The 22,343-nt window shown below is 46.7% G+C and overlaps 1 long non-coding RNA gene across 1 annotated transcript in view; it reads right to left on the bottom strand.

The window, feature by feature from the left end:
• The window catches only part of LOC105523857, a 64,808-nt gene extending 46,437 nt beyond the window's left edge, over window positions 1-18,371 (bottom strand). The window contains exon 1 of the long non-coding RNA XR_001003654.1: window positions 18,227-18,371. This is a non-coding gene — a long non-coding RNA (uncharacterized LOC105523857). The remainder of the gene's footprint in view (window positions 1-18,226) is intronic.
• Between the last annotated feature and the right edge of the window lie 3,972 nt (window positions 18,372-22,343).

The following is a 22,343-nucleotide window of genomic DNA, read 5'->3' on the forward strand; positions in this document are numbered from 1 at the left end:
GAACCAGGCTCCACCTCGGGACTGCTGAACCAGGCTCCACCTCGGGACTGCTGAACCAGGCTCCACCTCGGGACCGCTGAACCAGGCTCCACCTCGGGACCGCTGAACCAGGCTCCACCTCGGGACCGCTGAACCAGGCTCCACCTCGGGACTGACGAACCAGGCTCCACCTTGGGACTGACGAACCAGGCTCCACCTCGGGACTGACGAACCAGGGTCCATATTTTCACAAGATCCTCAGGGGTATGTGGGAATGCTGAAATTTGAGCCTCACTGTTCTAAAGTAGACAACAGGAATTTGGGAGCCACCTGGCAAATCCCGGAGACACGACTCCACCTGGCATCGCTGGAGCCAAGAACCAGCAGAAGTTATGGAGTGCTCACGGCAGCTTCCTCACCCACTCCTTTGCTAGTCCCAGTTTTCACAGGGCAGATAGCTGCTCCCTGCGTTGCCAACAGGTTCCAGGGCTCAGACTGGAGAGAAAGTAGAATGAGAGGTGGCTCTCATAAGTTTTGCAAAGTCTTCTCAGGCTCAGCAATGAAGTGTGCCTTCTTCCTGTATCTTCCACAAACCCACATACAGTTAAGACGTTGAAGAAACAAAGAGGAACAAGGGACAGTTGAAGCAAGCCTACTAAAGTGTCCAGTGAGATATATTTTTAGGTTTCTGGATAGAGGCTCAGGTCAAAAGGAGTCTGATGAACCTGAACATTGCTGATTACATCATTCACTCATTCACTTGATATTAATCAAGTAGCTACCCTATGAGAGGCCATGTTTCAGGTGCTGTTGTGCCAGCACCATCCCTGATACAAGGCTGGGCTTCCCCAACGTGAAAACAGGGTCCCCAGAGCCACCTCCTGCCACATAGAGTTTCCCTCCAAGTCAGAATCCCCTCAGGATAGACTGGGCCAGGTACAATAGGCTGTTTCTCCCAACAAGGTCAAGGAGTCATCGGGGTGACTGGTTTTCAAAGCGGAGCCTGATCCACCCCTGGGGAAATGCCCTTGTTGTCTACTGCTATCCGGTTAAAAGGTGGCTCCTTAAAGGGTTAACATCATCTTCGATGCTACTCTCAGATCCTACGCAGAAAGAATATTTAAAGCACATCTCCTCCACTGCTATTTACCCACACGCATTCCCCACCCCAGCCTAATCACATCCCTACTTCAGTCTATTAATAAGGTTGGTGTAACAAATGGCTATTTGAAGTCCTTCGGGAGCAGACGCCTCTTCGCCCTACAGACTCCTTGAAAGTAGGCACCTGTCTGAGCCCCTCCGGTCTGCCTGCCAGTTTGTCTTGTTCATTATTTCTTAGCTCAGGGAATTACCTTATTTCATGAAGCAAGAAAAATTCCTGGCACTCTCTCTCATTATGAAGAATGATTTCTTTTTATCTTTAATCCCAATGCCCAAACACTCAGTTGCCCATGGCAGGAGCTAATGCGTGTGCATACCTGAGATAAGGGCCAGTCCTCTTGGCCTTTTTATTAGGACATTATGTTAGATGCCTCTTCTCTCTTCAGTGCTTTGATGTAATTTCATTCCATGTGAATGGGGGTGGTTCTCCAGAAAACCCAGCCCTAGTGAGACACACATTCAGATTTTATGAGGTGGGTACTGAATTTGGCTCATTCCCACCAGGACAGGTACTCAAGGGCAGCCTTTCAGAGCACATGGATTTCTCTTTATGTCGCAGAGGTTACGATGCAGACTGCATGGACCACAGTCTTCAGAGCAGGATTTTCCTCCACTCTGAATAGGCATATTTGCAATCATTTCCAAATGACACTGCAGAAATTAAATATTTATCAAATAATCCCGTTTGGTTGGTTGTACCTATTTGTACATCCTGAAATCATTTCTATAACAACATGGAAAAGGGAAGGCTCCTCTTTGGACTATGAGAACTAGGAATTCACTTCTATTCTGTTACGACTTTCCAAACTAAAATTCTTTTTCTTTCCTATATCAAATAAAGTGATTTTTGTGATCATTTTCATGTAAACAATTTGCATAACAAGAGCCAACATTTGAACACTGTGTCTGTGCAGTTGTCTCCTGGCATAGACTGAGAATGTATGAACTCAAGATGTTGTGCCTCTCTGTCATTCTACGATGTGAGTGGACAAGGTTGGGATGGAGACTGGAAGTAGAATTTTCCAGAAGGTGTTGCATATAAATGTGGAAGTATATATATATATATCCTCATTATAATGGGTGAATTTTATAGCTATGTCTACATGTGCAAATTAGTCTATTTTAAAGTGCTATACTATTACCAACATAAGGCAGTCGCAGCGGAGATGAGTCCCAAGATTAATTAAAAGGAACTGGCTATTTAGGAAAGTATAAGTTGGAGAAAGATGAGTTTGGAAGCAGACAAACGAGTGAACCAAGAGAGAGATGGCTGCTGGCTCTCTGCCTACAAGTCTTTAGAGGATGTGAGTGCCACTGAGGAAAAAGGGGACTGTTTCTCATGGCACCCAGAGGCTGTGACTGGAGAAGAGAATGAGATTAAAAGTTTAAAAGCAAAGATAAATCTTCGGCTCCAGAAGAACATTTCCTAGAGATAGATCTAAGCTAAAGAAAATTATCTCAAGGAAGGATACTCATGGGATTGTAAAGGGAAAGTCTTAGAAAACCTAAACTCATATGTCTCATGCAAAGGACTTGATGTTCCAATAAGATGTACATTGCCCTGAATTTCCACTTTCTGCCTAATGTGAGGCTCCTGGACATGGGAGAGAATCATGTGCTGTCACATCTCTATCCCAATATGCTATCACATGGCCCGAATGCCGCCCAGGTTCTCCCATCTGTGCAGCTCAGAGCTGCAGTGGGGCTGTGTGTGAGCACTGGCACTGATCCAGCAGGCTCCAGCCTGAGGGATGTTTCTCAGGATGTGTAGCCACCAAAAAGGCCCCATGAGAGGATGATTCCCTATACTCCTGAGTACCTTCGCCCTAGAGAGCCCTGCTGTCCCATCCGTCTGTGGGGGAAACGAGTGCTCCCTACCTCAGTTCCTTGCCTGGGGAGCGACCTGTGATGGGCTCTGTGACAGATAGCAGAAACACCACTCTGATCATCAGACAGCCTCCTCGGTGGTTCTCACTGGAGCTGGGAACACAGCCACTGCTTGCTAAGGACTGAAGGTACCACAAGCAACGCAGATTTCACTGCCACAGTAGCTGCCTCTGACCAGTTTTCTCAAGGTCACTGTGCCAAGAACACAGGGGGACCCTATTCACCCTAAATTCATGCATTTTTACAGCTGCTTCTCCCACCTGGAACTGCAAAAGAAGCAAAGGTCCAGCGAGAAGCACCCAATGCACAATCCTTCTCTAGTGACCCATGAGGAAGCAGGAGCCACGGGGCTCACAGACTCACCATACTAGGCCAGGAATTGGTCGCGGCTTGCAGAGCTCATGTCAGATCCACACCCGTTCCTATGCCCAACAGGCCCCACATGCATCTACCTGAATCCTGCACTGCATCCCTCAGAAGCTTTAAAGCTCATGATGAGCTTTTTTTTTTTTTTTTTTGAGACAGAGTCTCGCTCTGTCGCCCAGGCTGAAGTGCAGTGGCCAGATCTCAGCTCACTGCAAGCTCCGCCTCCCGGGTTCACACCATTCTCCTGCCTCAGCCTCCCGAGTAGCTGGGACGACAGGCGCCCGCCACCATGCCCGGCTAATTTTTTGTATTTTTAGTAGAGACGGAGATTCACAGCGTTAGCCAGGATGGTCTCGATCTCCTGACCTCATGATCCGCCCGCCTCAGCCTCCCAAAGTGTTGGGATTACAGGCGTGAGCCACCGCACCCGGCCTCGTGATGAGCCTTAAAACCAACTCCCAGACGCCACCCCTAGAGACACTGGATTGAATTAGTATCCCCAGCTGGAACGTGCAGACAGCTCAGAGCCACCAGGGCAGCTTATGACCATCACATGCTTATATGCCAGAAGGTCTAGAGATGGCAGCCCAATCTTGACTAGTCCCTTTGTCAAAGGATCCCAGGTACCAATTTTCATAGAGAAACTGCCACAGAGGATACCACATACTCTGCCTACTTGATCTCTATTTGGAGGGCAGCCCTTTGTAATGAAAATCATGTCGGGCCTGAATCGCCAGGTGTCGCTTTAGTCACCGGATGCTCCTAAGCCTGCTTCTTTACCTGTGAAATGGACTAATACTTCCCTAAAAGGTTCACTCCGGGAGTTAAATAATAGACAGTATAGACAAATGCTTGGTAGCCAATAGGTTAGCTGGATGTTGGTCAACTGAATACATGTTGAGTAAAAGAGAGGTGTCAGATACTTAGAAGGTTCAGTTTTCACACTTGTGGTTTCGTTTGGTTCCATTTATTGCCCCTGTGTGAGGTCAAGGTCAAGCTGATATGTTCCTGGTTCCACCGCCCCGGCTGGAATGTCAGTCTCACCAGGGCAACAGCTGTGTCTGTTTTGTTCAAGTGCCTAGAACAATGCCTAGAACATGAGAGACACTTGATAACTATTTTTTGAATAAATTAATGTGAGGGTAGACAGGGGACTTTGCCTCCCTGCATCTCAGAGCCTGGTCACTGGTCAGCGGAATCTGCGCAGTGTCTTTGCATCGTGCCTGGAGGACACTGACCATGGGGGTGCCTGTGATGAGGGGACACAGCCCCGCATGCGGAAGATCCTCCAGAGGTGGCCCAGAAGCGCCTCCCAGGTGCCAGGCAGCGCTTTAGGGCTTCTGGAAACACCTGACGTCGTTATTTAGGGGGAGATGATGAAACAAAACACTCTTCATTTTCTTCTATTGCTCTTTTTTGGGGCTAACGTAGAGCAAAGTGAGTTCAAATATTTTTCAGCGGCTCTCATCACACAGGCCTAAACGCCTTCAGATCCTCTACGACTCCGCAGGGAAGCTGTTTTCCGGCTCTGTCATTTTCTGAGAAAAATTACTTGCCAAGGTGCCTCTTACAGTGTGTGGCCTGGTATTATCCAGTCTGAGCACAGCAGTAACAACATCTGCCCTTAGACGGTGCCAGGCCCACTTGAAAACGCTTTCTACAAAATCCCTCATTGAATCATCTGAGCCATCTACAGCGGGGTGGGTGCTGCCCTTATCTACTCGTCCTCTCACTTTAGAGAACGAAGAACTGAGGCACAGAGGTTTGTTGTTTTTCATTCTTTTGACTGAGGCCACACAGCACCTCAGTGGCAGAGCTGCAATAGGACTGTTAAAAGAAAAACCTTAGCCAAATTAAATTTAAGAGTTTAACTGAGCAAAGAACAATTCACGAATTGGGCAGCCTCCTGAACCAGAACAGGCTCAGAGAGACTCCAGCACAGCCCCGTGGTGGAAGGAGATTTATAGACAAAAAGGGAAGTGACGTGCAGCAAACAGAAGGGAAGCGCACGAACAGCCGGACTGGTTACAGCCCAGCGTTTGCCTCACTGGAGTAAGGTTTGAACAACTGGATGCCTGTGATTGGCCAGAATTCAGTGATTGACACAAGCGTAGGTTCCAGTTTGTTTAAACCTACATTTAGGTTAGAATTCACTATATACAGAGGAATCTTTAGGCTGAACTTTAAATATGTAAAGGGTAGCTTTAGGCTAAACTTGCTTTAACAGAACCCAGGCCATCTGGTGCCATGATCATGCACTTATTAGTGAAATCCACCTTCGCCCCACAGAACAGGACTGCTGCCTCCCCTTCTCTGAGTACTGCATGCCTATCCGTGAAGCTACATCACAACTTGGAAAGACAGAATGGCTTGGTTCAAAACACAAGAGAGTGACTTTACACATTTCCTCTCCTTTGCCGTCTGTAGCACCTTGGCTGAGGGACTTAACTTCTCTGAGCCTCAGTTACCTCATCTGTAAAGTGAAGCTGGCATCCACCTCGCAAGGGGCACCTGCACAGTGAACAGGAGAAAATGCTCATGCTGTGTGTGGTGCTCAGCCGTGGGCAGAATGGGCAGAAATGAGGAAACCTGAGTAGAGCGCCCAGCTCAGCTGCTGGGCCCTGACAGCAGCTGCTTAATTCAGGTTCACCCTCTCTCCTCTTTCACTTTTGACTCATTTACCCTACAGGCCTTGTTTTTTTTTTTTTTTTTTTTTTGAGACGGAGTCTTGCTCTGTTGCTCAGACTGGAGTGCACTGGTGCAGTATCAGTTCACTGCAATCTCTGCCTCCTGGGTTCAAGCAATTCTCCTGCCTCAGCCTCCAAAGCAGCTGGGATTAAAGGTGCCTGCTACCACCACACCCGGCTAAGTTTTTGTGTATCTAGTTTCACCATGTTTTCCAGGCTGGACTCAAACTCCAGGTGATCACCAAGGTGATCCGCCCACCTCGGCCTCCCAGAGTGCTTGGATTACAGGTGTGAGCCACCACATCCAGGCCCAACGGCTTTGTTAAGTAGTCTGCTGAAAACTATTTGCCCCATTAGGCAATTAAGCATTTACATTTTAAGACCTAAGTCTGGTTCTTTATTTTTGTTTTCATTAGATTTTGCTGTGTGAGAATCACCATTCCAACTTGTCCTACTATTCTTAGGTTCTTATTCATGGATCCAGCATAAAACTATACCTGGAACTTCATGCCATCTGCAGATTTGAGAATTCCACTGCTCATAGCTTCATTTATTCTACAAATTATTTTAAAACCTTGAAAAATACATTGCTCATTGCTATATCAGTCCTCAGCATTTTCTCCATTTCCAATGAATATAAAGCTGGCCATTATAAATTATTGGTTATGTTTTGGGGGTCAAGTGTCTGGTTCCCCAGTTGGATTACACACTTGCTGGAGCCACAGAGAAGTCTGTATGCATTCTTTGGTTTCACAGAGTAGGTAATCAATACATTTTTATGGAACCAAGTATACATTTGCTAACTGATTTGCCACTGAGGTATCATCATTTAATGACGACACTGGCCCTTACTTTAATCCAATGACTTTGCCTCCCTCGCCTGCATTTCTGTAAGAATATTGTTTTCAACTTTACCCTGAACTCCCAGACCCCACAAAACACGGAAACAGTGACTGGTTCCAGCCAGGAATGTCAGTCTCATCTGCCAAGATACTTGTCTTATGTACCCATCAGCTAATATGCAATTACTCTACCTAGTCTTTCCAGAACAATCTACCATAGGACATCCTTGGAAAGGCAAGCTATTATTTTCAAAAAATGTTGATCAAATCTAAACTTTGCAACACTTGCTTTCCAGGATAGTTTCAAAATCTAGTTCTTTTTCGTAGGACGACATCAGAAGATTGGGAATTCATAAGCAAACAATTATTATTCAATAATTCTCACTTCTGCCATGACCGTAGGTGGTAAAACTATTTTGGATAAGCTTGCAATACTAATTACTCAGTTTCTCGCCTATAAAACAAATGTGTTCCGTGGTTCTTGTTTCATGGCTTTGAGAAAAAATAGATGATGTGAGAAATACTTGGTCTCTGAGATGCTGAGGAAAATGAAGGCAGGTTCTGTTAGTACCTTCACCTTGCTAATAGACAGTATGTTCTGTTCCACTTCCTAGAATTCAGAAATCCTTTGTATTTTCTGTTCTGATAAGGCGCAGTTTCAACGTAATTTGGATGTTTTTCAATGAGTCATTACCTGTTGAAATTCGAGGGTGAAAAATGGAAACCTTCACACAATCTCAATTTTGTCAACTCAGATCACACTGCTCTAATTTTTGACGTCAAACTTCTTCAGATGCAGTGGTGACAAGAGTGTTTCTTCACAAGCTGGGTCCCAACAATTACTGCTGATGCCAGATGAACCCAGAGAGGGAGCGCAGGTGGTTCTGAAGGCGCACCTTTTCATACATCTTTGGATTGGAAGTGGCCGCACGATCCCTCAGCCCACTTGGTAGTCCCCTACCAGTTCTCCTTTTAATTAATAGACTTGTGAATAACCACAACTGCCTTGTGGGACATGCCAAACACTAAACAGATGACTAAGTCGCAGTGAGCAATCTGCTCAACACGGGGTGCCTTAATGTAAGCCATACGTGGTGAAAAACGAAGGCGCGGCAAACATGCGGCTCAATGTATAGCTTTTGGTCTGTTTCAAGTTAAATAAGTCCCTGGTGTGCAGAAAGTAACATCCATAAAAGCGAAAGCAATGGCTCTGATTTATTGCCACCTGTTAGCATGACTCTGACCTGCTTGAATGGGGCAGGCATTATAGTCCAGAAGGAGAACAGGGCTCAGGTCTGGGCAGGAGCCGAGGCCGGTGAAGGCGCAGTCAAGTCTGCTGGGCAGGAGCCGCCGAGAAGACTTCCTGCTGCGTGCCAATGAGCAGGTAACTACAGATGCCTGTCGCGGGGTGGGCAACACTCAATGTGCCGCCACTGTCATCTGGCCCAGTTTATGGACAAAATCCATCTCTCGGGGGCTGCAGGGAGGGGCTGGGGTGGAGGGCCGTTCATTAGAACCTGGCCGGAGGGCAGCTCAGATCTGTACAGGACAGCTGTCTAATTGGATTTGCTTGTGTGTACTGTCTTAGCTTTTACAATGGGAACGGGCTACCCGGCCTTTCTAATTAGATTGTTAAACATAATAGCTGAATGGCACAGCAGTGAAGAATTTGCCCTTCTCTTTGTAAGCGCAAACTAGGGCTCAGAAAAGATTCAGGGTTTTTCCAGCCCATTTCCCCCATCATTGTATCTGATGGTAATGAGACGAAGTTTATTTCTTTTTAAAAGCTCCCAAAGGAGCACAGGCCAGGTTGAAGTTCAAACTAAATGTCAAAACACACACAGGCAATACAGTAGCAAACTTCTGTTTTCCTTGGGCCTCTTGTTTCCCCTAATTGGTGCCTTGTTGGTAGTTTCTACCGAGAGACTGAGAATGAAATGGGATTGGAAATTGAATTACCCTGTCATCCCTCAAGGTGGTCTTCAGACCTGGGTTGAGAAAAATGAGTAGAACAGGGTGGGAAAGACTCACTTGCTGAAGCTCTGGGTCCAGTCTCCTGAGTCTCCCAGGAAGCAGCAGGAAGTGGAAAGAAAACCAGGGAACAAAAGAGAGGAGCGAGGAGAAAGACAAGAAGGCAAGGGGAAAGAGAGTGGCGCTGGAATGATGTCACCGCCCAACCCTGTGGGTCCTGTGGCTTGAAAGCCATTTTCATCCTCATCTTCCCATCGGAAATGACATTTTCTCTTTAAGGTCTGTGGTTCTCCAAGATTCCATCCTGCACCTCATTTCCCAGTTGTCATCCTACAATTGTCATCCTTCCCTGACGTTCATCCTCTAGGGAACACTGATCAGACACGCAATTCAGGTTTGAAATCAAGAGGACCTGCACATCAGTTTTTGGTTTTTTTTTCTTTTTTACTGTAAAAGGAAATGTATTTCTCTGTGTCTTCTATGCTCTTTAGAATGTAAAGCACCAGCACGATGCAACATTATCTCCTACAGCGTTCATAAAAGTCACCCATCTGATGTCTGAAAAGCCCTCACAGCTTCAGCCACTCACTGAAGCTGCCCTTCTCCTCAGAAAGTGCAGAGTAAGATTTTCCTTCTTCTGAGGCAGCCACATCAACACTGTATCCCCAGAGTCCCACCACCCAACAGACACAAAGTCTCTGCAGCAAGGAAATCATTTTCTTCTTAAATGCATTCAGGAAAGCAAGGAATGACCCCAGCAGGGCCAAGGACAGATGACCAATGTTTGCCATTTTTATTCTGTTTTGACATCATCCCAGAGAGATGACTACCTTATGAATAATGGAAGCAGGCAACATATTACTCAAAACCAGCAACAACAATTTTTAAAAAGAAAGAACAAATGAGTGGATAAATGAGCAACTGTCCACCTTCCTGAAGCATTTGAGCTGTTATTTTCCTCCTCCTCCTCTTGCTCGTTGGAGGCCTTCCCCTCTCTGATTGTGATCTTGAGATCTCTTTGCCCAGATTCAGCAGTGACTCCAGAACTCAGCTCTATTTCTAGCCCTTTGTTCGCTACACAGAGTTCAAACATTCTGTCTGTGCATTTGGGTGGTTCGACTGTGGGGACACACCCTGCCCCCCACGAACACTTGGTTCATGGGTTACAAATCACAGCCCACAGGTGCATTTTTGTCTGGCCTGCACATTTATTATTTAAAAATTGGATCCAAATCCCTGGAGCCATGACAAATGTTCTCTGGATTGCCAAGCCTCACTGCCACCTCTGTATTAGGTCTGGCTACTTCCCATCGCCAGTTTATCTGCCCAGGTGGGGAAAGCCTTGAAGCAGTTAGGACTCCTTTTTGTCTCAGCCCCTTTGTCCTACTGTCTGGACAAACCTTACGACAAATGTATCTGCAGATTCACATGAGTGTACCCTCAAAACTCGGTAAATCCTCCCGTGTAGTGATTCCCAGAAAACGTTTCTTTTGTCAATCTTTGTAGTTGTTTTGTAACTCTCCTGAAAACTCACTTCTTTGAGATGTTGCTAGGCTTTTATTTCCCACACACTCTACATTGAGAAGGATGGTCAATGGAGAAATGTGAATCAAAGAATTCACTAAAACGGAGACAAACATAACTCTATCCCAGCAGGCTGAGCCATACTGTGCCTCCCTATATGTTGCTGTGTCTTATTCAGATGATGGGTGCATGGACTGGGTGAGACTGGACCCACTTACCCAGTTCTATGTGACGCCCACCTAGAACAAATGATTACTATGAAGCACATTTTTCTAAAGTGATGAGAATAAATAACATTCTACGGAAATTATTTAAAGAAATTCGATTCATCCCTTCCTTATATCATACAAGTTTTAAAAAATTGATCCATAAAATCAGCACAGACCCTGACCCCCACTCTAAACCTTTAAATAAAAGAACCATGTGCCTGCAGCGAAGACACTTGTGCAGAAGTACAGTTGTGCAGTCATGGCAAACCCAAATACCGGTTTTGTTTTGAAATGAGAGATCCCTCTGCATTCTGCTGCCGTGTGATGTTTCTCATTCCATTCTTTATTCTGCACACATGGGTGACTTTAAGTCAGTATTCATGGAAACAGCTTTAAAAGGTCCTGAAACTGAGAAGTGGATTATGTCAAGGACTAAAATTACTTCAGCACTGTTTGATCATGCAGATTCTGGAGTATGATCAATTTGACACATGTGTCCATGACATGAGTGTGTGTGCGTTCTGTACTCCCGCAGCAAACATGAGATGTGAGTAGAAGTTGCTCCACACGCTCTATATAATGTTTTATTTAGTTTGGGACAGGTGTTGCAAATAGTGTCTCAAATATTACTAGAAATGATCCATCACACTCACATTCCTAGCAATCCTTTCCTTTCCTTCTAAAAGCTTATTGACAGCTGATTTTGCTCCTTGAATTTCTAAGAAAATAACTTTCCATCTATATGTGAATGCATCGTTCTTATTTTTCAGGCGTAAGTATCAGATAATGTGGCCCTGTGTGACAAATGGGAGTTGGAACAGAGGACTTGGCAAAAAATTGGGGAAAAAAATGCAGGTAAATCTTTCCTTAGACTTACTCTATTTTTTTGTCCAATTCTGGAATGAGTTCTGGCAAAATATTCCTGAAATTAAAACGTCATGGGACGAAGCTGGTCTGAGATGACTCAATGTCATATTTTCCCTCTATCTCCTTTCATTTCAAAAGTAATTTTATAAAAAGAAAAAAAGAATTAAGAGTATAAAATCCCAAGGATTGGTTTCTTATCAATTCTTGCAGGCATGAAGTCCAGACTTTTACCTAATTAATGATAAAGGCATGGGAATATGTGATGGCTTGATTAACTCATTCAGAGTAAAAAAAAAAAAGAATGCTGTTATGGGAAGGGCAAAAAGAACCTCTTTCACCCTTTCCCTTTATGTTATTGGTACAAATAGGACAGCTGAGACTCCACACACAGACGAGAGAAGACCTGTAGCCCCTGTAAGTGTGTGGCGACCACTGTGGCATTAAAGTCCAGGGAACCCTTGGCTTCCACTGCCCGATCCTTCTCCTCTCCAATCACTCCCACGGAGCTGCTCAACGGCATAGACGCCATAGCATAATTTGTTCCAATCCCAAAGCATCTCTTCTCCGTAGCCAAACTGACAGGCACAACAGTCATGATATAATCTTATACAGAAAACAGGATGCTGGCGGAAATATGCCTTCTGCAGAGACGACTCTGGGACTTTGAAGTTCCAGCTCCCGGCCTGTTAAAGACCGTGCAGTCTCAGAGGGCAACACAACCAAAGGTAGAATGCTCAAGTTAAGAATGGCCTTAAGAATCACTGACAGGGTTGGGCACGGTGGCTCACACCTATAATCTCAGCACTTTGGGAGGCCGAGGCAGGCAGATTACAAGGTCAGGAGTTTGAGACCAGCCTGGCCAATATGGTGAAACCCCATCTCTACTAAAAATACAAAAATTAGCCGTGGCGTGCCCCTGTAATCCCAGCTACTCTGGAGGCTGAAGCAGGAGAATCGCTTTAACCCAGGAGGTGGAGGCTGCTTTGAGCCAAGATTGCGCCACTGCACTCCAGCCTGGGTGACACAGCCAGACTCCGTCTCAAAAAACAAAAACAAACAAACAGGAACCAGCGACAGGGTCAGGCGCAGTGGCTCATGCCTGTAATCCCAGCACTTTGGGAGGCCAAGGTAGGCAGATCACAAGGTCAGGAGTTCGAGACCAGCCTGGCCAGCATGGTGAAACCCTTTCTCTCCTAAAAATACAAAAATCAGCAGGGCATGGTGGCGTATGCCTGTAGTCCCAACTACTCGGGAGGCTGACCTGGGAGCCGGCGCTTGCAGTGAGCCAAGATTGCGCCACTGCACTCCAGCCTGGGCGACAGAGTGAGACTCTGTCTCAAAACAAACAAAAAAACAAACAGAAAAACCCACTAACAACATGCTGGAAGTCAATGGAAAAGAAGTTTATGGTGAACAACAATGCTGTCCTTCACGACAACGCTGTCCTTCACGACAATGCTGTCCTTGCATGCAAAAGGCTTCCTCAGCAGGGGTGCTGTCTTTGTCCTGCTCCATCTCACTGCAGTCTTCTCATGGGTCCCACAAAGTACAATAAGTGGATGTTGCCGCTGCCTTGCAGGGGCAGCCAACTACAGTCCACAAGCTAAGAATGGTTTTTACATTTTTAAATGATCAGCGGAGGAAATGAAAAAATCAGTAATATTTCATGACATGGAAAAATCACAAGAAATTCGAATTTCAGATTTACTAGAACACACCATGGCCATTTTGCATTGTCTAGATCTGTTTTTGTGCTATAACCGCAAAGTTGAGCCACTGTGACAGAGACCTACAAGGCCACAAGGCTGACATGTTATTAGCTTGATCCTTGCAGAAAAGTTTGCAACCTGTGATGTATTCCATTTCCAGGCCACTGGTGAGAATTCCCACACAGCCTCGATTCCCTAACTCTAACCCTCACCCTCACCCTAACCCTAACCCTCTACCCAACAAATATTAAACAAAATACATAGGCAGCCTGTTACCCTGGCAAACACTTCTGCCAGGAAATAGCAGTAGGTTAAGAGCTGAGATAAATCCTTCTAGCATATGTGGTGGATATTGGTGCCCCAGGCAAAACAGTTTGGCGTGCCTCTGTCAGTTACAGAACACTGGGCTGTACTGTTCAGACCCAGGAGGAAAATCTTTATGTGGTATATTCTTTTTGCCACAATTAAGAAGAGATGCAGAGAGAGCACAGAGCAAGATGCCCCAATAAGAAACGATGCAGATTTTCCTGAGACTTTCACAGAGATGCCTCAGTAGGTACACATATGGCATTAGCAAAGTCCCCAAAGACAAACGTCATTTACTATTCACTCATTGATGGATGAAATTAATTTACTCATCTGCTCATTCATTCATTCACATAGCAATTATTTTTTAAGCACAGGTGATTCATAGATGACATAGTAAGGGCCCTACCAACAAGCAGCTTAGAAATCATTGAAGAAAACAGACACGGGAACTAAATAAAATAAAACGTAAATATTCCTAAATAGAAGAGCGCAAGTGTAACACACCAGAATCAATTCCTTGTTTCTTTTCTAACAATGAGTTCCCACTCCCTGCCTTCCCTAGGCTAGAAAAAATTGTCAGACAGTGTCAGCCTAAAAACAGTGCATTTGAGAACTGAACAACTCCAGGGGTGATTCGGAACAAACAAGAAAAGTCTCAGGAGAAGAAGTCTAGAGTGGGAGAGGCTGGAGGGATGTTTACACACACACACACCACCCCCATCCCCTAGTTCTCCTTCAACAGATTACAGGAAATCAACCTTTTTTTTTTTTTTTCTTTGCCTTAGCTGCTGTGCACATAAAGAATATGCAGCCTGAACTAGGCCTCAGGAGAAAAGTCGTGCTAGATCTTTATTCATGGTATGTGGTTAAACATGTTTTCATGTTGTCAAAGATTAAATAATTAGGAGAACATGGTCAAGATCAAAAGGCAGTGCCATGTCACAAGCAATTAGGAGGCTCGTACAGCTATGACAGCTAGGGACCCCCGCTGGTACGGTACCTGCTGCAGCAAGCCATGTGGGCGCAATATGAAGTCTAGATTGGGCACTTCAGGACTTTTCATTTAAATCTCATTAAGAGGGCTGCAATCCAATAAATACAAAAATAACAGCTAAAATGGGTTTTAAGTTCAGCACAATGTAAGGGGGAGAAAAAGAAAAGGCAAGTCAATGGCCTGTAAATTAAAAATCTCTTCTGGAAAAATTCTAAATTGAAATGTGTCACATGTCTTAAAAGAGATCTCCAACCCAAGTTACGTGCAAAATGACTTTTTCAGCATCTATACATTCTCATGAAGGAAGACACGTGTTGATGATTCAAGTTGAGTTTACAAAGGGGCATGTACATCATCATAGCAATATTAAGTGGGTTTTTTGTAGTGATCCTATCTGTTGCTTAATTTTATGGATTAGAATGTCAAAGTGTGAACCAGAGAATCTCACCTGAGAATCCCCTTTGCAGTAAAAATCCTTATGAAAGTGAAATTCGGCAATAGGGAAACAGCACGAGTAAGTCTAAAATGAAACATTAAAATGGTCTGATTTTCAAACCTGAAAAGTAAAATCGAGGGTTAAACATCCCTATGGTCTGACCTGGGCACCAAACAGTTTTTATCCCCATGTCTTCCAGAGCGTGTGGGGAAGTCTTCCATTGTCCGGGCTGGGGCTCCCATGCAGGAGAGCCCCACACGCTGAGAGGAAGAACTCAACAGAACTGCTAATACCCCAGATGTGGCCCAGTCCACACAACCCGAACACGCGGGCCTACCCTGGACCCAGCTCCGTTCAGGAAGTCACAGAATTAAATGGTGATTTTACTCTGTGATTTCTCACCATAAAGCCTCTATGAAAACAATGTTACATGGTTAGTTTAAAACATTTCTGTGGATTAAAAAAAAAAAACCTTGTAACCCCCAGGCCAGATTATCTGTGGATACCACTAAGGTCCCATGTACAGCCCAAATGGCTCTTATCCGCCCTTGGCAGGACCTCATCTGGCCCCATTCTGAGATCCTCCCATTCCTCTAACATCCTCCCGGAGGTCACAGAGAAGCCTCTCATCTGCCTTGTTATCTGCACGGCCCGTGACCTGCACTTGGGTGGGGCTTTGTTCCAGGCATGAACTGCTCTCCTTTCAGACTCTACTCTCTAAGAAAACAACCAGGTAAGCAAGGACTGCCCTCGTCCCAAGCCACGTGGCCTGTGGCCCTCGGATCACAACATAGCTGCTACTGCCCACGTGTATGTGCCTGATGGGGCCACTCAGTCCCTGCACTGAACTCAAGGCTGCCGCCTGCTCTGTGTCTCTGCACTGCTCCAGAATTCTCTCCAAGTCCACTCTGCCTCTTTAGACAGCGGCCCTGGCCCCATCGCTCCCCTCTCCCTGACACCTGTGTCTGTCTTCCCCTCCACTTGGCTTGCCAGACACACCACTGCCTGGGGCCCCCAGTTGCTGTGCTCTGTGTACCTCCTTTTCCACCACAAGGATGCTTGAGCCCCTCATGGAGGAGCTTTTAGAGTTTTGCTTTTTGGTTTTTTGAGACAGAGTCTTGCTCTGTCGCCCAGGCTGGAGTGAAGTGGTGCGATCTCGGCTCACTGCAGCCTCCACCTCCTGGGTTCAAGTGATTTTCCTGCCTCAGCCTCCTGAGTAGCTGGGATACAGGTGGGCGCCAGCACGCCCAGCTAATTTTTGTATTTTTAGTAGAGACGGGGTTTTGCCATGTTGCCCAGGCTGGTCTCAAACTTCTGACCTCAGATGATCCACCCGCATCGGTCTCCCAAAGTGCTGGGATTACAGGCGTGAGGCACTGCGCCCAGCTGAAGCTTTTAGTTTTTGCAAAACTCTGTCATCCCAAGAGTGCGCACGCACCTAAAGGGGCACTGGCTCTGAAGGGACTCTCACAGCAGGTGCGGCTCCCTCATCCCGCAGGCCCTGCTGTCAGAGAGCCGCTCCTCCCTGCTGGCTCCTTTCCTATGGTCCCATATGGTGACTGCCTTAATGTCCCCTGACGCCCCCACAAAGACACAATGGAAAGGTCTCCCCGACCCTGGTTCTAACTGACTCACTCGATGAGTTTGAGATATTGGAACAGAGATGACCACAAAGTTAATGTAAGCTGACAGTGTGATGTAACCGCTGAAAACGCGATTGCTGCCCTAAGCTGAAAACCCTTGTGTATGGCACCCGGATGGAGAGAAGGAAAAATCCCACGCAGTGCACTGCCCGTGCCCATGCCCACTGCAGGGCGCCACGCTGGGCTCCGGGAAACACACTGTCCAAGGACAGTTTGACTATGATTAGTCTAGAAGGAGGTAACTCAAATGGTGAGGAGCTAAAAGCAAGCCTGTTTAATGAGGGACTGAAGGAACTTGGGGTGTTGAGAATATGGAAATGAAGAGGAAGCATGATTCGGCTCTCAAAGAGGAGAGGGTGCCAAGTCTGTGAAAGATCGCCTGGTTCTGTGTGGCTCAAACGGGAAACCGGGCCAAATATCTAGACGTCACCAGAAAGTTGAAATTCAACATATTAGCAATGTTTTCTGTTCCCTCTCCATCCTTCTCATCTTTACCTAACCCCGCTGGTTTTCATTCTTTTTCTTTCTAGCAATAAAGCTGCCCAACAAGGGACTCTGTGGCCTGGAAGGCGGTGCCCTCCCTCTAACGAGGACTGTCCAGGCAGGGGTGGACAGCATTCTGGAAGGGCATTCAGGAAAATAGCAGCCTAAATGAGGCAGGATCCTGGACTGGAAAACCTGTGGACCTGAAGTGTGACTCAGAGCAGCGTCCCCAGGCTGGTGTGCAACGACACATTTCAGCATATGTCCTTTCCATGGTCTATATGTATGTTCCTCACAGAAAAATTAGAGACACGGGAAAGAAAACGAACCACTATTAAATGTATTAGGAATGAATACAGTTAGCGGGGGACATACAGTGTATACGTGTATTTTCTCTTCATTTTTCATTTACTGTAAATTTTATTAATACAGGCTTCTGACCACCCCACCACCCGGGAGTTTCCTTTTGAACTTGTATCTATTGAAATGTAGTGTGTTGAGTATTTTCTTCCAATGCAAGTATTCCTAGGACATTTCAAGGCAGAGACTGAGTACTCCACAGGCAGGAAGGCAGCACGGGGAATTTCCAGATAAAAATCAGTGTGAGAGACGTCCTTCCACCAGGAGGTCTTGCATAGGACAGCAAGCAGGGAAGGGAGCCACAGACACCAGCAGTATGACTTTGCCCATCACCTGGTACTTGTGGCTCACCTTTAGTAGGTGACAGTAAATGAAATAGCTATTTTTCCATAAATCCAAAATCTTGAGCTGAAGATGATGCAAGCTGGGGGTACAGATCCACACGGACAGGAGAGAAAAAAGGTGAGTTAGCTCTGAAGCGGTCACACGGCCTGACAGGCTGGACAGGGTGGACACTGAGATGTCCTTCCAGGCACATGGGTACTCCCTGGGGCTAGAACGGGAAGGCCTGCTGGTGTCTGCTCCCATCTCCTGGGCACGGGGGTGCGAACAGAGAGAGAGAAAAGTGCACAAAGCTCTATGTGGGCGGGCGCCAGAGAGAGAGAGAGACCCCACTTCAACCCTCCCCCATGCCCGCTCCCTCCACAGGAACTCAGAAGGCCGGCACCCGAAGGCCACATTACCGGGGGCCCTGTCAGCCACTGGGGTTCCCGAGGAAAAAGGATAGGCAGAAAGTCACTCGGAGGCCTTCGCTAAATCCTCAGACACAAAGAAAGCTAAACGAGAGACAACGTTTGGCGGGAGGATCAGAGAAGCCCGGGCTCCGTGGCAGGTTTTCTCTTTCAGGCGACGGGCAGGCCCCGGGCCGGGCCCGCTCAGTCCCTGTGGAATGTTCTGGGGGCTCTCTCTGGCACTGGCTTTCAACTCTGCTTCTGAAGTTAGTCTGAACAATGGAAACAATTCCTTTCCATGATTAAAATCTTCCACCCTCTAAAATTAGTCCCAGGAAATTAGAACACCAGTAATTGCAGGCGGCTACACAATCCTAGCAATTTAAAGTGGAGTCATTTACGGAAATCACCCAAGTCCTTAGAAGATACTTCCTCGGTAGTTTTTGTCCTATAACTTGAGGCCACTCAAGGGTCATCAAAGCTCAATGGCTCTCAGTCTCCCAGTTATTAAATCCATTCCAGTTAAGAGACAACATGGAATTGTTAGCAAAGGGAAATTGTGACATAGTGGCCTTTCCTCACACAAAGGGAGGTGGATTGGTGTGTACCTTGTGTGTACGTGTGTGTGATTAGAGACTTAAGAATTCGAGATTTTGCCCTTGAAGTTTTCTTTGTCAATATTTTTTATTACACATAGAAAAACTGGGATCAGATTTTCTCCTTTCCATACTGTCTTTGTTGAAAACCTAATCACAGGAGCACTTCATACAGCAACACACACGCAGAGGATCAATTCTCCTAAAAGACCCATAATGCAGCCTTGCAAGGGAGCCTTGGCTTCACCAGCTCAGTAAACAATGGATCTGCATTTGGCTTGTATGCATTTTTCTCAAATGTGCTGTATTTTCTTATGTGTATCTTTTCTGACTTACAAAAAAAAAAGAGGGCCCGTGGAAAATTGCTGACAAGGGGCAGACGAATGAACCCTGAAATTACGTTTGCCAGCACTAGAACTGGGAGCACTTTCACACTGTTTGTGGAGTTGAGGCCAGAAAAAAAGGCGACACATATTTGTAAGGGGTTCAACCTCAATTCCTTCCACAGAATTGCAGAAACACACTTCAGAACACGCTTCCGTCTCTCCAGCGCCCTGCCGCCTCTTCCTCGTTCCCCTGTTTCCACCCTCACCAATGGTCTCACCTTCTCTTTAGAAGATGGTTGTTTCCAAAATGGCAGCTGCAGGACTGGAACCTGCGCAGGGTTACCTCACCCAGCCCCAGTCTACCTTTCCAGGGCATCTCCTTTCACGCCCCGGTGGGGACCGCATTGTTCAGTGACCCTAAAACACCCCCTGTGTCCTAAATGTATGCGTTCATCTATCCCACAAATATTACTGAACTTTTTCTTTCTTTTCTTTTTTTTTTTTTCTTGAGACAGAGTCTCGCCCTGTTGCCCAGGCTGGAGTGCAGTGATGTGATCTCAGCTCACTGCAACCACCGCCTCCTGGATTCAAGTGATTCTCCTGCCTCAGCCTCCTGAGTAGCTGGGATTACAGGCAGGCGCCACTATGCCCAGCTAAAAAAAATTTTTTTTTTTGTATCTTTAGTAGAGAGAGGGTTTCACCATGTTGGCCAAGCTGGTCTCGAGTTCCTGACCTCGTGATCTGCCCGCATTGGCCTCCCAAAGTGCTGGGATTACAGGCATGAGCCAAGTCTTTGCCCTCCGAGAGCTAATGACCTAGAGGAAGGGACACGACCAGCCATCATATTACACAAGCAAGTATAAAATTACAAATTGTTCCTGGTACCAAAAGGAGAGTGACAAAATGCTGTGACAATCCATATAATTGAGTGCTTTTACTCAGTTTGAGTGGGCAGGGAGCACACATCTCAGGGATGTGTGGACAGCTAAGAAAGGCAGGCAAGCCAACTGTATCCCAGGCAGAGAGGATGGCTGCGGAGCCTCCCAGGACGTCCTTCCCAGGCATCACGCCCGGAGAGCCCTGCTTCCCCCGATGCACCATTTGAACGACACCCTTTAGGAAGTCTTCCTGGATTCTCTCAACCACCCCCTTCTTTCCTCCAGCCAATCACTCAGTAAGTGTCTACGAAGCACCTGCTGTGTGTCAAGCACTGTGAGGACACCCGGTGCCGTGGGGAAGAAGACAAAGCCCTCGCCTGTTTGACAGTGGAGGTTGCAGTCTTACTCAGGTATGATGAGGCCAACTGCTCGGGAGACAACACCATTTGAGAGTGTGTTCCTCAGTTCCCAAGAGAAGAGGGCAGTCCAAACCACACAGGGCGCACGGGAACCACCGGCGTCGGGAGCAGAGGACGTGGTGGGGAGGAGGCATTACTGTGGTTTCCATAGAAAGGAACAGGTAGAGCAGGGTGGACAGGCTCAGAACCAGTGGTTTGAATCATTTCAGCAGGCCCTGGCATAGGGCTGTTCCTAGTTGTCTGGTCCCTAACCTCGGGGTGATCAGGGGAATTCCAGTGGCCCAGAGGACGGGAGCCTGATGGAGGAGGTGCGGGGTGTGGGCTCTGCATTGCTTGGTTTGCATAAGAGGGTGTGCTTGCAGGCAAATGTTTTAACCCTACAGACCCTGGCTCACCTTGGGAGGGGCAGCCTCTCCAGCGTCCACAGGACCAAGATGTCAAAGCATCAGAAAAAAAAAGACACAGTTAATGCATTGCCCTTGAGGTTTAGCTGTTTACCGGGGGAGATGAGCACGAGCTGACCATGCAACACAGCTAAACACACAGCCGGGGCCCCGAGCCAGCCTCTGGAGGGATGGACTTCTCTGCGGAAGCTTCTCTCGAATCCTGAGGGGTGGACAAGAGTCAGTCAGGCAAACAGGACATCTCGATGGAGAAAGCACAAAAAAGAGAGACAGAGGAGGAGGGGAACAACTCAGAAAATGAAAGTAGCTCAAAATTGCTAGGAAGCCCAAGCTTATGGGAAAAAGCACCAGTAAGAGAGAGGATGTCAGGACCAGATCGCGGAGGGTGGGGTTTGACCCAGAAGCTGGCTTTATCAAGAAGGCAAGAGGAGCCACAGAAGGGTTTGATGGAGGTAAGGGATGTACCTGGCTTTACATTTTGGATTGTTTGGAAGGGAATATGAGAATGTCATAAGCACATGTAACTCGCAAGGCCACTGCAACCATCCAAGGGAAGAGATAGTGGTGGTGGCAGAGATAGGCAATGAACAGATGTCAAGGATATGAGCAAAGAAAAATCATGGGATTTGCGAGGTCAGGTGGAGGGGCAGGGATGACCCCACCTCCCTGTGGGACCAGCCAGCAGAGCGTTCACCACCACGAGAGATGCCAAGGCAGCCGGGCCCAGCAGACAGCAGGCAGACTTTTAACTCAGATCCCAGAATGAGGGACTCATCCCTTATGGATTGAATTATTTTAGAAAATTTATGTTATACCATGAGTGTCCACGGCACTAGGATACTGTTTACCTCAGCACGTCATTATAAGGACTGATTGAGATAATGGCTCTGCAAGTGCCAGCTCTGGAAAACACTGCTCATGTGTGTTCTCACTTTCTTGCTACCATTATTATTGCGCAGCCCAGGCCTCTCTCTGCCCAGGGCCAGGGCATCCACAGTTGCCCTATCTTAATGTCCTTCAGAGCAGCCACGGTACGCTTATGGTACGCGAAGGAACCAGCAGCCCTTGTGACCACAAACATCTCTTCTCCATCTCTTCCTTAGGAGCACTGCACAGCATTCAACAGAATTTATTCTGGACAGTATTTCACCCTACTAAAACATCATACTCTTCAGGATCCCAGGAATCTAGGTATAAATTCTGGCCAGTGAGATTTAAGTGCAAATGGATGGAACTTCCAGAAATGTTCCTTGAAAGGACAGGGTATGACATTGTTCACTACTTTATTCACACTTTTGATCAGAACTCAGATGAGATGGCCGGACTTCTTGCAGCCACTTTGGACTATGAGGAGGAGCTTTTTCACCAAGGCATCAGTCTGTATTCCATATGGCGATGGAGGCACTTCCAAGTCCTGGACCCCTTTGCTCTGAGCACACTTACCTGAGGAATAAACGTTTTCCTATCCTGTTTAACCTACTGTTTTTCAGGCCTTTGTAACTCACAGATAAATCTAATGTGAAGTGATACATCTGACATCCTAGCAAGCCATCAGCAGTTTT

The sequence above is a fragment of the Colobus angolensis genome, unplaced genomic scaffold (assembly GCF_000951035.1).
Source record: "Colobus angolensis palliatus isolate OR3802 unplaced genomic scaffold, Cang.pa_1.0 Scaffold113, whole genome shotgun sequence".
Taxonomy (NCBI): domain Eukaryota; kingdom Metazoa; phylum Chordata; class Mammalia; order Primates; family Cercopithecidae; genus Colobus; species Colobus angolensis.